The sequence below is a fragment of the Pelophylax lessonae genome (genome assembly GCF_965119305.1).
Source record: "Pelophylax lessonae genome assembly, chromosome: 2".
NCBI lineage: Eukaryota > Metazoa > Chordata > Amphibia > Anura > Ranidae > Pelophylax > Pelophylax lessonae.
The window spans coordinates 258,721,427-258,737,563 of record NC_138769.1 but is presented as its reverse complement, the minus strand read 5'-3'; positions in this window follow the sequence as shown (position 1 = coordinate 258,737,563).

The window sequence follows — 16,137 nt, the reverse complement described above, 5'->3', positions numbered from 1 at the left end:
AACAATATATATATATATATCATTACCTTCTTCTCTGTTACAGTATATCCTGTCTTACAAATAATTTTCACCTGTCTGCTGTATGTTTCCACTGTCCTCCATCTATAACCTCTTCAGGACAGAGGGTTAAACAAAGCTTAATGTATGAACGCAGTTTTGCAACGTCAACATGTGTTAGTAAAACTATACATATCATTGCAACTATTTAATGTATCCAGGTAAATTACCATTAGAATAAAATGGGCCTTCCTTTGGTGATAAATTTCAATAAATATCTCCTAATTTTTGTTTTTATTATCAAAAGAAAACCGCCTCAAAGTAGAAAAAAAGGTGTGTGTGTGTGTGTGTGTGTGTATATATATATATATATATATATAATATTTTAACCTTGCCTGTACATTTCTTGTCATTACCATAACCCACAACCATAAAATGCCCAAAATAATTTCTACCAATCCAGATGTTCTCTGCAATATCACAGATGTGTATATGATTTGTTGTTTATTCTCACTAATTCTGACCTTGACACTGGCTCTGACACTGTCGCGTATCTTGTGGCTGAGCCTGACATGTAGAGGGAGGCCTCTTACAGTCCCAGCTCAGGGACCATTAATGTTGCAATAGTGGCTGCAAGAGCTTGGCAAGGTATGAGTGCCTGTATGATATTCTGCGGGTCGCAGAGGTGCGAAGCAGGTGTGTCACCAGAGTTGGGCCTGGTAGCTGGAAAAGCGGGTAGCAACAGAAGCAGCAGACCCTGGGCTGGGTAGGCAGCAGACGGCAGTTGCTTGGCAGACAGCGGCTGATTGAAAAATATAAAAAAAAGAATTTACAGCACTAAGCCCACAAGTTACCATGAAATACATATATCAATGTAGCACCTCTACCCTTCTAACATAAAGCCCACAAGTTACCATGAAATACATATATCAATGTAGCACCTCTACCCTTCTAACATAAAGCCCACAAGTTACCATGAAATACATATATCAATGTAGCACCTCTACCCTTCTAACATTAAACAAAGTTAAACAAAGACACAGGTTTTTATTGTGCACCATTTCAACCTTCCATCCACCGGCATCCTAACAACCAGTGATGCCATCAGTGTTGATAAGAAGGGTGTTGATCGCCTCCACAGCATCCTTGTTTGACCCACCCCTGCTCCTCTCCTTCAGCCCTGGGGGTCACTTTAGCTGAGTAATGGAAAGAAAATGAGGGAGAAGAGGAACACTGGAATACTAGTCTGTACTAGTGTGCAAAAGTGTATTTGCTTCGGAAGAATAAATCACCTCTAATGTTGGGTATCCTAGGTTCATCGATGCTGCGCATTATGAAAAAATATAACAATCGTTTTTTTACATTTTAGAATGGGCTGCCTTGAGACTATCCATAATTTTGAAGGGTGCCTTGGGATTGTCGATAATTTTAAAGAGTGCCTTGACTGAAAAAAGGTTGTGAAACACTGAACTAGACCATATTGCAGCAAACGTATGTAGAGCATTGCTAGGGAGGTACTCTGATTACATAACCTGTCATAAAAATAGATCAGTAAAAGAGGAAATGTATACAGAGATATATACACACACACACATATGTTCATATATGTACCTACATACCTGCATACATATATACATTTTAACATTATACATTGTGGGAAATAAAACTCTGCTGATGAAAAAGTATATAAAAAAGTGGATATTGAAAAAAGAAGTCCAGGTGTAGTGCTGTAAAGAAAGAATGGATAAAAAAAGGTTCAGTTTTGAGGAGTGCGCTACGTACAGAGTGCACGGTTCAGCAGTGCAATACACATAAAGTACAGTGTTCATGCATGTGCTACTTACAGGGTGCAGAGCTCATGCGTAGGCTACTTACAGGGTGCAGAGTTCAGGCATGTGCTACATACAGGGTGCAGAGTTCAGGCACGTGCTACGTAAAAGGTGTGGAGATCAGGCGTGTAGTATGTACAGGGTGCAAAGTTCAGGCGCGTGCTACCTACAGGGTGCAAAGTTCAGGCGCATGCTACGTACAGGGTGCAGAGTTAAGGCGCATGCTACGTACAGGGTGCAGAGTTCATGTGTGGGCTTCGTACAGGGTACAGAGTTCATGCCTGTGCTACAAACAGGGTGCAGAGCTCTGGCATGTGCTACAAACCGGGTGCAGAGTTCAGGTGCTATATACAGGGTTCATGCGTTGGCTATGTACAGGGTGCAGAGTTCAGGCGTGTGCAATATACAGGGTGCAGACTTCATGCATGGGCTAAGTACAGGGTGCAGAGTTGATGCCTGTGCTACAAATGGTGCAGAGTTCAGGTGTGTGCTACATACAGGGTGCAGGGTTCATGTGTTGGCTACGTACAGGGTGCAGAGTTCAGGCGTCTGCTATGTACAGGGTGCAGAGTTCATGTGTGGGCTACGCACAGGGTGCAGAGTTGAGGTGTGTGCTATGTACAGGGTGCATAGTTGAGGCGCGTGCTACATGCAGGGTGCAGAGTTAAGGCGCATGCTAAGTACAGGGTGCAGACTTCATGTGCATGCTACGTTCAGGGTGCAGACTTCAGGCGCATTGCTACGTACAGGGTGCAGAGTTCAGGCACGTGCTACGTACAGGGTGCAGAGTTAATGTGTGGGCTTCGTACAGGATTCAGAGTTCATGCGTGGGCTTCCTACAGGGTGCAGAGTTCATGTGTGGGCTTAGTACAAGGTGCAGAGTTCATGCCTGTGCTACAAACAGGGTGCAGAGTTCAGGCATGTGCTACATACAGGATGCCGAGTTCAGGCATGTGCTACGTACAGGGTGCTGAGTTCATACGTTGACTACGTACAGGGGGCAGAGTTCAGGCATCTGCTATGTACAGGGTGCAGAGTTAATGCGTGGGCTATGCACAGGGTGCAGAGTTCAGGTGTGTGCTATGTACAGAGTGCAGAGTTCAGCAGTAAATACACATAAACTACAGTGTTCATGCGTGTGCTACTTACAGGGTGCAGAGTTTAGGCATGCGCTACATACAGGGTGAAAAGTTCATGCGTGGGCTACGTACAGGGTGCAGAGTTTATGCCTGTGCAACGTACAGGGTGCAGAGCTCAGGCATGTGCTACGTATAGGGTGCAGATTTCATGTCTGTGCTACCTAAAGGGTGTAAAGTTCAGGCGTGTGCTACATACAGGGTGCAAAGTTCTCGCGTGTGCTACATACAGGGTGCAGAGTTCAGGTGCGTGCTACGTACAGAGTGCAGGGTTAAGGCTCATCCTACATACAGAGTGCAGAGTTCAGGGGCGTGCTATGTAGAGGGTGCAGAGTTCATGTGTGGGCTATGTACAGGGTATATAGTTCATGCCTGTGCTACAAACAGGATGCAGAGTTCAGGCATGTGCTGCATACAGGGTGCAGAGTCATGCGTTGACTACTTACAGGGTGCAGAGTTCAGGAGTCTGCTATGTACAGGGTGCAGAGTTCATGCGTGGGCTACGCACAGGGTGCAGAGTTCAGGTGTGTGCTACATACAGGGTGCAGAGTTAAGGCGTGTGCGATGTACAGGGTGCAGAGTTCAGGCGTGTGCGATGTACAGGGATCAGAGTTCAGGCGTGTGCTACGTACAGGGTGCAGGGATCAGGCGTGTGCTCCAAACGATAAAAAGCCCAGTGCAATCTTCCTTCCTGTGCTGGGTGCTGTTATACTATTACAAGTGTACAACTGTTACAAGTGTTTTGCGTTCGCGGTGATTAGTGTGTGCCTGGACACACCCTGTGCACATGCCTATGGGCCAGAACATCTCTAACATTGCCCCCTCCTTACTGGCAACCTCCAGATGTCAAATTGGGTTTCCTTCTGCTGATGAATGTGGAAGAATGTATGAATAGTCTCCTTGGCATGGACATTTCGTTCAGGTTTCCAGGAGTTCTCCAAACCATACCCCTTCCACCTATTTAAATATTTGCAGCTGATTCCTTCTTTTTCTACTGTCCAGAATAGCTTCTACTTCGTATTCCTCATTCCCACTCACAAGCACAAGTTTAGGTGGCCCGGATCCTCTATCTGGAAAGGGATCTGGCACTGCAGGTTTTAACCACTTGCCGACCGCCGCACGACTATCTACGTCGGCGGTCAGCCCCTCACAGGCAAACTAACGTAGGGCTACGTTGCTTGCTTGTGAGGGTCTAGGGAGCGAGCGCGCGCCCCCGGGGGCGCGCTCCCGCTCCCGCGTGGTCACGGACCCCCCCGCGCGTGTGACCAGCGGACCCGATGTCCGCCGGTCACTCGGCGATCGGCGGGGGAGAGGGAGAATGTCAGGCAGCTTGTGTAAACAAACTGCCTGTCATTCTCCTCGCTGCAAAGACACTGATAAAACGGATCTGGTATGTAGATCCGTTGATCAGTGTCCTTACAGCTAGAGCCACAGCCAATCACAGTAGAAACCACGCCCCTAGGGACACACACAGTCCCTCCCTTCCAAATAAAGTTAACCCCTTCACTACCAGTGTATTTTTACAGTAACAGTGCATATGTATAGCACTGATTACTGTAGAAATGTCACTGGTAACCCCAAAAGTGTCAAAAATGTCAGTCAAGGGTCCGATCTGTCCGCCGCAATGTCGCAGTACCGCAAAAAAAATCGCAGATCGCCGCCATTACGCGTTAAAAAAAAAAACAACAAAAATGACAAAAATCTTTCCCTTTGTTAGTAAACGCGATAACTTTTGCGCAAACCAATCAAAATACGCTTTTTGCGATTTTTTTTTACCAAACATAGGTAGCATAAAACAAATTGGCCGAAAATTTTTAAAAATTTTGATTTTTACATTTTTTTTGGGGGGAATTTCATATAAAAAAATGTGAAAAATATTGCTATTTTTGCAAAATTGACGCTCTTTTTTTGTTTATAGCGCGTGATCAAAAAATCGCACAGGTGATCAAATACCACCAAAAGAAAGCTCTGTTTGTGGGAAAAAAAGGACGTCAAATTCGTTTAGGTACAGCGTCGCACGACCGCGCAATTGTGCGTTAAATTCACGCAGTGCCGAATCGCAAAATACCCCCTGGTCGGAATGGGGGTAAAATCTTCCGGGGCTTAAGTGGTATTAAAAGCGAAACATGAAATACTGTGTGGATTTTAAATGAGTCTGGTAAGAATAATTCCTACATTACCTCATCAAGCCTCCTATTCACCGGAAACAGACTCAGAAACCTGGGAGCGAGTTTCTTTCAAGGATACCCCAACCTGAGGTTCACTGTAGACAGCCATACTATGTTTCCCAGATCATAAATAAAACAATAAAAAAGTGCAGCGCTCAAAACAATAATAAATATAAACGTAATGATAGAAAGTCTCAATGTGAATGAAATGTGATCATGCACACAAATTTAAAATGTGCTCCTTGTAGTGAATCGTCACTGGCCCCTCCCCCTCTGTATGCGTTGTATCCCTGGGCGGGACTTCCTCAGCGAAGGGAGGGGGGGGGACCGGTGACGTCACCCGCCATCCATCGAGAGTATCATGTAACTTGTAAGAGGTGATCTTAGTGCACTGTGCTCAGTGCCTTTCCAGGTAATTTTACATGTGTTTTAAGCAGTGATGAGCTGAACACCCCCTGGTTCGGTTTGCACCAGAACACCACGAACAGAGGAAAAGTTTGTTCGAACAAACAAACCCCATTGAAGTCTATGGGACTCGAACCTCAAAAATCAAACGGCCTCATTTTGAAGGCTTAAATGCAAGTTATTGCCCCAAAAAAGTGTATGGGGGTCCGGGTCTTGACCTGGGGAACATGTAGCAATGAAAAAAAGTTTTCAAAAACAATCCTTTTCAAAGGGGCACTGATTTTAATGAGGCTTAAAGTGAAACTATAAAAATGAAAAATTCCTTCAAATATTATGCCTGGGGGTCCAATGAATGTGCCTGTAAAGTAGTGCATCTCTACGATGTATGTAGCCTTCTGTAGCAATACTGACATTTCTAAAGCAAAAAATGTTATATAGAAATATACATACAAGTTTCAAATCACATGTACTTGTCATACGGGGGCAGAAAAATTGTGCCTTACTTGTTGATGGTGCCTGAACACTGTAACCCCTCGCAGTTACTCTTGCTGGGTGCAGGAACGGGCCCTTCTGCTAAAAAAAATCCACACAAATATGAAATCGCATGTACTTGTCATACAGGTGCCAAAAATTGGGCCTTTGGTGTTGCTGGTGCCTGAACATCATAACCAACCCCTCACAGTTTCTCTTGCTGGATGCAGGAATGGGACCTGCTGGTAAGAATGCTATGCAAATTTTAAATTGCATGTGCTATACAAGTGCCAAAAATTTGGCCTTTGCCGTGTGTGGTGCCTGAACACCTTAACTAAGGCCTCGCAGTTACTCTTGCTTGCTGCAGGAATGGGACCTGCTGGTAAGAATGGCATGAAAATTTGAAATCGCATGTGCTATACAAGTGCCAAAAATTGGGCCTTTGTGGAAGGTGGTGCCTGAACACCGTAACCAAAGCCTCACAGTTACTCTTGCTTGGTGCAGGAATGGGACTTGCTGGTAAGAATTCCATGCAAATTTGAAATCGCGTGTGCTATACAAGTGCCAAAAATTGGGCCTTTGTGGAAGGTGGTGCCTGAACACCGTAACCAAGGCCTCGTAGTTACTCTTGCTTGGTGCAGAAATGGGACCTGCTGGTAAGAATTCCATACAAATTTGAAATCGCATGTGTAATGGTATCCTGCACTGGATATACCATTTTGTCAAGCAACCATTTTGTTTCAGAGCTCTGCCATGACACTTACAAAGGTCCTCACTCACACAGCCCCCTCCTCGTACTAATTAACTTAGGAATGCAGAGGCTTCAAAGAAACGGCTCTTCAAAGACCCTTATCTCAAGCACAGATGGAAATCTTAGCAGATGTCCAGTAAGGCTGACCAGAGCCGCGTCGTAAATTCCACAGCCAAATTGTTCATTAGGAAAATGAACTCATTGACACACAAACTCATAACTTTAAACACAAACAAGATATGTCTCTAGAAAGTATATAGCTAAATGCAAAATAAAATACTGAACGGAACAAGACCATGCATGATCACCCTGTCACATATAGGATAGAAGGTAGCAATAAGATATTTTCCTGTGCGATAATATACTCATGTTTAGTATCGTTTGAAGCCAAATCACAGGCTGAATGATAAACTAGCAGTTTAAAGAATGTAACCATTACATATTTTAAGATATAAATTATGTTATAAATCTGTCTAAACAGGAGGTTCCTTGGAATTGTCTACACCTTAGGGCCGCCCATGGCCATTGTGTTTATTGGTCAGGGACCTCTGGTGACACCCCCTGCGGTCTCAGAGAAAAAGAGAGAGGCCTATGGGGTTAGTCAGTTCTCCTGTACCATCAAAGAAGGAACATCTATCACGTTTGAGAACCGGCTCAGCTTCTGAAACTCTGATACTACTCAGGACATTGAATGCAAGTATTTTCATTTCTTTATCTTATTTTTCTAAATTGCTGAATTGTGTCTCTATTTCTTTGAAACCCATTTTTCTGTAAATATTTTATTTGCACCAATTTTAACCTTTTTATTATTAAACCTTATTTTGAAAAGTGTTAATCTTGTCCCTAAGCTCTTAATGCAAGCTAACAACGAACCTGTCTCTTGAAGAGCGCTACTGTCTAGAATAAATCCTCTGGACATCCCTGTCTGCGGTGACAGCGCGTGTTACAGATGATTATTCTAAAGTCATAATTGGTATTTCTAAAATTACGAGCGTCCGCTGGGCTCAAACGTAGCGGTGGTGGCAGAGAAAGGGTTAATTGCTTAATTAGCTCGGTGACAATCGCTCTCAGCCTGCTGGCATCTAGATTGTGGTCCCGCAAGCTGGAAAATCTTTGTGCCAGGTGCAGCTGAGAGTGGCATTGTTACGCAAGTGACGGCAGGGTGTGAGATTGCCTGGTCCTCAGTCACGAGTTAGTGAGAAGGGCAGGGGGTCTGATACCCGCCACCGTCACAGCATGTGCTATACAAGTGCCAAAAATTGGGCCTTTGTGGAAGGTGGTGCCTGAACACAGTAAACAAGGCCTTGTAGTTACTGTTGCTTGGTGCAGGAATGGGACTTGCTGGTAAGAATTCCATAAAAATTTGAAATCACATGTGCTATAGAAAAAAACACAACTGAGCAAGGGTTACTGTGGCTGATATCTGCAGTGATGTCTATTACCACAGCTATGTGACCCCTATAGAAAAAAACACAACTGAGCAAAGGTTACTGTGGCTGATATCTGCAGTGATGTCTATAAAGATTTTAGAATGTTGCATAAACTGACCGATGAACAATACTGGTACTGGTATCTCATGTAAAGAAATCAATCTATCCCTACCTCACACTGGAACCTTGGCCCTCCCTACACTGTCTGATATGATGTAAAGAAATCAATCTATCCCTAACTCACATAGGAACCTTGGATCTCCCTACACTGTCTGATATGATGTAAAGAAAACAAATCTATCACTACCTCACACAGGAACCTTGGCCCTCCCTACACTGCCACAAATGTCTCTCTGCACTGTCTGACTCCAAAACAACAACTACTCTCTCCCTGCCTGAATCGTGTGCCTGTCCCTGTCTGATCGCCGCACAATGACACTACATGCTGCGGCAGCGCGAGCAGCCCTTTATGTAGTGTGGGGCGTGTACTTGGCCCCTGAGCCATGATTGGATAAAGGCAGCCTGCCTTTAGTCCAATCATGGCAGAGATCATTTGATTGGCCAAAGCATGAGGTCAGGGTACATGCTTTGGCCAATCACATAATGCGCTGCACACACAGCATGCGTGCAGTGCGCTATGCGAAACTCAAATTTCCCGCAAAGAAGCACATTTGTTGTCATTCGACGAACGAACGACCGATGTTCGAGTCGAACTTAGCCTCGACTCGAACTCGAAGCTCATCCCTAGTTTTAAGCAATAAAATGGTTTATAAAGATTAAGCACTATGTCAGGACCTTTTCTTTTATGGCTGAGTGGACCTATTGTGGAGATTGGAGTTTTTTGCCATCATGCCCTTGGATTCTATGTGGAAGAGGTCTGATATCTATTAAGCTTGCCTGGTTGTGGAATATTGGTTGCACAAATTGTGTCATCAGGATTTGGAACAGTCTGACATCTGGGAAAGTCTTATGCCATATTAGCCTGTCTATAGATAAATCCACACCTGAGCAAAGATTACTGTGGCTGATATCTGTAGTGATCTCTATTCCCACAGTTATGTCACCCCTATAGAAAAAAACACAACTGAGCGCAAAAGGTTACTGTGGCTGATATCTGTAGTGATCTCTATTCACACAGCTATGTGACCCCTATAGATAAATGCACAACTGAGCAAAGGTTACTGTGGCTGATATCTGCAGTGATCTCTAGTCCCACAGCTATGTGACCCCTATAGAAAAAAACACTACTGAGCGCAAAGGTTACTGTGGCTGATATCTGCAGTGATGTCTATTCCAACAGCTATGTGACCCCCCTATAGAAAAAAGCACAACTGAGCAAAGGTTACTGTGGCTGATATCTGTAGTGGTCTCTATTCGCACAGGTATGTGACCCCTATAGATAAAACCACAACTGAGCGCAAAGGTTACTGTGGCTGATATCTGTAGTGATCTCTTTTCACACAGGTATGTGACCTCTATAGATAAAACCACAACTGAGCGCAAAGGTTACTGTGGCTGATATCTGTAGTGATCTCTATTCACACAGGTATGTGACCACTATAGATAAATCCACAAATAAACAAAGGTTACCGTGGCTGATATCTGTAGTGATCTCTATTCACACAGGTATGTGACCCCTATAGATAAATCAACAACTGAGCAAAGGTTACTGTGACTGATATCTGTAGTGATCTCTATTCACACAGGTATGTGACCCCTACAGATAAATCCACAACTGAGCAAAGGTTACTGTGGCTGATATCTGTAGTGATCTCTATTCCCACATCTATGTGACCCCTATAGAGAAAAACCACAACTGAGTGCAAAGGTTACTGTGGCTGATATCTGCAGTGATGTCTATTACCACAGCTATGTGACCCCTATAGAAAAAAACACAACTGAGCAAAGGTTACTGTGGCTGATATCTGCAGTGATGTCTATAAAGATTTTAGAATGTTGGATAAACTGACCGATGAACAATACTGGTACTGGTATCGCATGTAAAGAAATCAATCTATCCCTACCTCACACTGGAACCTTGGCCCTCCCTACACTGTCTGATATGATGTAAAGAAATCAATCTATCCCTAACTCACATAGGAACCTTGGATCTCCCTACACAGTCTGATATGATATAAAGAAAACAAATCTATCCCTACCTCACACAGGAACCTTGGCCCTCCCTACACTGCCACAAATGTCTCTCTGCACTGTCTGACTCCAAAACAACAACTACTCTCTCCCTGCCTGAATCGTGTGCCTGTCCCTGTCTGATCGCCGCACAATGACACTACATGCTGCGGCAGCGCGAGCAGCCCTATATGTAGTGTGGGGCGTGTACTTGGCCCCTGAGCCATGATTGGATAAAGGCAGCCTGCCTTTAGTCCAATCATGACAGAGATCATTTGATTGGCTAAAGCATGAGGTCAGGGTGCATGCTTTGGGAAATCACATAATGCGCTGCACACACGGCGCGCGTGCAGTGCATTATGGGAAACTCAAATTTCCTGCGAAGAAGCACATTTGTTCGTCATTTGAGGAACGAACGAACGACCGATGTTCGAGATGAACGTAGTCTCGACTCAAACTCGAAGCTTATCCCTAGTTTTAAGCAGTAAAATGGTTTATAAGGATTAAGCACTATGTCAGGACCTTTTCTTTTATGGCTGAGTGGACCTATTGTGGAGATTGGAGTTTTTTGCCATCGTGCCCTTGGATTCTATGAGGAAGAGGTCTGATATCTATTAAGCTTGCCTGGTTGTGGAATATTGGTTGCACGAATTGTGTTATCAGGATTTGGAACAGTCTGACATCTGGGAAAGTTTTATGCCATATTAGCCTGTCTGGTAACACAGGGGCTACGTTTAAGGTGAGGAGACTACATTACTGGGTGTTGAATTCACTACACGGAGCACATTTTACATTTGTGTGCATGATCACATTTCATTCACATTGGGACTTTCTATCATTATGTTTATATTTATTATTGTTTTGAGCGCTGCACTTTTTAGCCCCCGTTCACACTGGGGCGACCTGTCAGGCGACCTGGTCGACTGACAGGTCGCCGTAGGTCGCCTGGCATAGAGAAGCTGTGGACCCGTTCTAATAGGAGTGACACAAGTCGCTCCGACTTAGAAAAAAGGTCCGGAGCTTCTTTGGGGCGACCTTGAGCGACCTGCATTGATATCAATGTTATGAAGTCCGTGCCAGCCACTCCGAGGTGAGGTCGCCCCGGGAAGTAGCGTCGCCCCAGTGTGAACGGGGCCTTATTGTTTTATTTATGATCTTGGATTTTAATATATTGAACCTTGGTGTTCAGCAACTTTGTTTAATCTGTTCAAGTGCGCTGATTTTCTTTTTTTCATACTATGTTTCCCGGCTGGAGATTCAGTTCACCTCTTCTCTTTCTGTTAACTGCCTTCTTATTATCTGCCTGTGCTTTAGTCACTGCTTCTTGCAGCAACATATTATTGCGGCTGAGGAATAGGGATGATCGAACTTTTGAAAAGTTCGGTTCGACCAGAACACCCGAACTTCCCAAAAGTTCGGCCCGGATTTTAGAACCCCATTGAAATCAATGGGACCCGAACTTCGGTAATCAAAAAACACAATTTTGAAGCCCTAAAACACAATAATTGCCCCTAAAATGTGCCTAGGGTTCTGGGTCATACCCCAGGGACTATTAATCACACAAAAAAAAGTTCTTAAAAATTGTCATTTTTGATAGAGAGGCAATTATTGAAAAAAAAAATAAATAAATAAATTAAAAAAAAAAAAAAAAAATTCTTTGGATTTAGTATCTGGGGGGTCTAAAAAGTGTACCTGTGAAGTTTCAGCTCTGTAGCATGTCCAGAACCATAAAAAAAGATCGTTTGTATTATGTCACATAGAGCAGGGATATGGCTTCGCTATTTTCACACCTTGCCGGTTTAGTAGCAGGCGTTTTTTTGGGCATTTTTTGGGGTCTTTTGAGGCAGGCAAAACATCTGAACTTGTGTATAGGGGTATATATACACACATACTTATATATATATATATATATATACACCTAGACATATATAGGTGTGATAGTAGCAGAAATATATGCTTGCGCTAATGAAATAATTAACACTAATATGGCTCCGCTCCTATAACACCTATATATGTGTAAGTGTAAAATACATATAAGTATGTGTGTATATATACCACTATACACAAGTTCAGATGTTTTGCCTGTCTCCAAAAACCCCCACAAAATGCCTGCAACAACACACCTGGGCGTTTTTTTTTTTGGCGCTAGCGTTTTTTTGGGCATTTTTTTGGGTTCTTTGGAGGCAGGCAAATCATCTGAACTTGTGTATACGGGTATATATACACATATACTTATATGTATATATACACCTAGACATATATAGGTGTGATAGTAGCAGAAATATATGCTTGCGCTAATGAAATAATTAACACTAATATGACTCAGCTCCTATCACACCTATATATGTGTAAGTGTAAAATACATATAAGTATGTGTGTATATATACCACTATACACAAGTTCAGATGTTTTGCCTGCCTCCAAAAACCCCCAAAAAATGCCTGCAACAACACACCTGGGCGTTTTTTTTTTTTTTGGCGCTAGCGGGTTTTTGGGCATTTTTTTGGGTTCTTTGGAGGCAGGCAAAACATCTGAACTTCTGTATAGGGGTATATATATACACACACACTTATATGTATTTTACACATACACATATATAGGTGTGATAGGAGCGTAACTATATTGGTGTTAATTATTTCATTAGCGCAAGTAGTGTTTTCTGCTCCTTTCACACCTATATATGTGCAGGTGTATATATACATACATGGGTGTGTATATTTACCCCCTATACACATGTTCAGATGTCATGCCTGACTCCAAACATGTCCTCAAAAAATCCCTATACACGCCTGCAGCCAAAAAGCAGGCTGACCGGCGAGAAGCCATATTAGTGCACCGAATGTGACTTGAGAGAAACTATCTTTTCTCTATAGCGGTCACCCTGATATGGAAGGGTTTGGTCACCCTGCCATAGCAGTCAGTGTCAGTTCACCCTACACTACATTACGGTCGCCCTGGCACTTAACACTTTCCCTAGAGAAACTAAATTTTTGCATCGAACTAAAGTGTAAAAGAGCACCCTAACTACACTAGATATCCCTTTCCTCAAACTAATAAATGCTAAATGACACTTTTAAAGTAAAATTAACAGAACTGCTTCCACTCTCTTCCATGTCTCTGTATTACAATGCTAGGAATTTGGCAGGGGCTATCTTATATACTGGGGGTGCGTATTCACGAATGATTGGCCTAGGGACCACCTAGTCACTCCAATCACATTCCTAGCATTCTCCTGCCCCCTCAATTGGCTTTTACTAATGGTTCTGGTCCAATCACAGGCTTTTAAAGCCCATTTCCTGGCCCATTGCATTTTGGTTGGTTCTGGTTGCCGAATTCCGAACTTTTTCAGCAAAAAGTTCTAAATTCGGCCGAACCTCGAACAGTCAATGTTCGGGTCGAACCGATGGTCGACCCGAACCGTTCGATCATCCCTACTGAGGAAGTCAACCGTGTTCTGAACAGCTGGAACCATAGTCAGGCAGAAAAGACAGATGAAAGCCGTAGTTGGCAAAGAATGGGGGCTGTCCATTAGCTGAATAATTGGCCTTATTGTGGGCGAACTCTGCCAATGGTAGAAGCAACTCACAATTGTCCTGAACGAATGAGGTGAAACATTAAATGCACTATTGAAGTGTCTGGTCGGCCCTCTCCATCTGCCCATTGGTTTCCAGATGGTAAACAGAGGACAAGAACAATTCCCCATGCAGCCTCACAATTTCCCTGACAAAGACTCAAGCAGACTCCATGGCAGAGGGCGTGTTCCTTGGAGGCAAAAAGTGGCTTATCGGTCCATAACCACTAAAATAGCTGTGCACCCTTCAGAAGGGGGAAGTTCTACTCTGAAGTCCATAGCAATCATTTTCCATGGCCTATCAGGAACTGGCAAGGTTTAGAGTAGACCCCAGGCTCTGCTTCTTGCGGTACAGATGATACGTGAGTTCACATACTCTTTACAGCTCCTGTCCAGATCTGGCCACCAGAACGTGCATCATACTAGATCAAGAGTCTTGTGGACTCCGAAGTGACCTGCCAGGGGGTGGTCATGAAAAAGTTTTAAGACACCTGGACGCTTTCTGGCACAAATACTTTAGCCTCGTACCACAGCAAACCTTCCCTGGACACCAATGTGACTCCAGCAGGACAAGAAACACCCACAGAAGCTTGCTTAATTTGCGGGAGGAGATCAGCTTGCAATAATAGAAAGGTACAGTACCTGCAGACAGAATAGTATCCAGCTTAGAAGGTTCTTTAGAGTCAATGTATACTGTATATGAGACAGTGCATCTGGCTTGACGTTCTTCGATCCAGGTTGGTAAGTATTGTGGAACACGAATCTCGCAAAAAATAATGCCAATCAAGCTTGGTGGGGCCCTCAGATGTTTGGCAGTTCTCAAATACTCGAGATTCTTGTGGTCAGTATAAGTTAGTATTGGATGTGCTGCCCCTCCCACTAGATACCTTCATTCTTTCAGGGCAGCTTTGATGGCAAGCAATTCTCGGTCCCCGACATCATAATTCCTCTGCCAGAGAGAGTTTGTGAAAGAAGAAAGAAACAGGGTGCATTAAGTCCTTGAGGCCCCGGCGTTGCGAGACAACTGCTCCAACTGCAGTTTCAGAAGCATCCACATCATATAGAAGAGACGGATCTAGATGACTCAAGATAAGGCCCGATGTAAAAAGTCCCTTTAGAGTTTCAAATGCAGCCTGTACCTCAGGAGTCCTGTGGAAACCAAAACTCTGTTTGGTCAGTTGTGCGATGGGAGCGAGACAGAGAAACCCTTGGTATGTGATGGCAGAGAAACCCTTGATAAATCTCCTGTGAAAGTTTGCAAATCTCACAAAGCACTGCACCCCCTTTTTGTCTGTAGGTGCAGGCAAGTCTAGGACGTGATCCCTGATGACTTCATACGTTTGATGACGAAACACGTTGGGTCCCGTGCTACGCCCTACGTCACTTCCGTTTTCTGGAACGCAGCCAGAACGCAAACTAGCTGCGGTGCTGCTCTACAGCTGTTCCTTCGATACTAAACTGTAAGTGACTACTACTTTATTAAATTCGGAGTTATACATACTACACCATGAGCTTCCTTGCATTTTTTTATGATATGTTGAAACCACCCTACGCTCGAACGGGGTAGATACCGGAATCACCGATCCAACCCTCTTCCACATCAGCAGTAGGAGATTCTGGACACATCTTCAGCGGGGAGTTAAAGACACCGGGCATTAAGACACCATTTACCTACGCTAGACCCCAAGGGGTCATTTGGTAAGTGGGCTGAGCACATGTGACGGATTCTCTCATTTGCATGAAGAAATGCAATTTTGCTGAACACGAAGCACTTTAATAACAATCACTCAGTCTTATTTGCTGCACATTTTGCACTTGCACTTTTGAGATACGAGGACTGTATATCTAATATGATTTAAAGTATTATATGCACAATCACTTTAAAGTTGAAGCACTTTAGGGGGAACCCTTTTGGTTTATTTAACTGTGGTTTGTGATTTGTGTTTTCATATATATTTTCATATATCTATTTATTCATTTATTTAATTTTTTAATAGAAGTGATTGAATTTGATTTACACTATTGAGCGCTGTCCCCCATTTTTTTCCCAAGTCTAGGATAGCAGAGACCTTTTGAGGGTCCATCTTAATTACTTCTGTTGAGATTACCAAACCCAAGAATTGGATGCTCTGCCACTCAAACTCATGCTTCTCATACAGTCCATCTTGGCAGAGGTGGCACAGTACACTCTTGACATGCCCCCGGTGTACATCGAGAGACACAGAAAAAAGCAGGATATCATCCAGGTA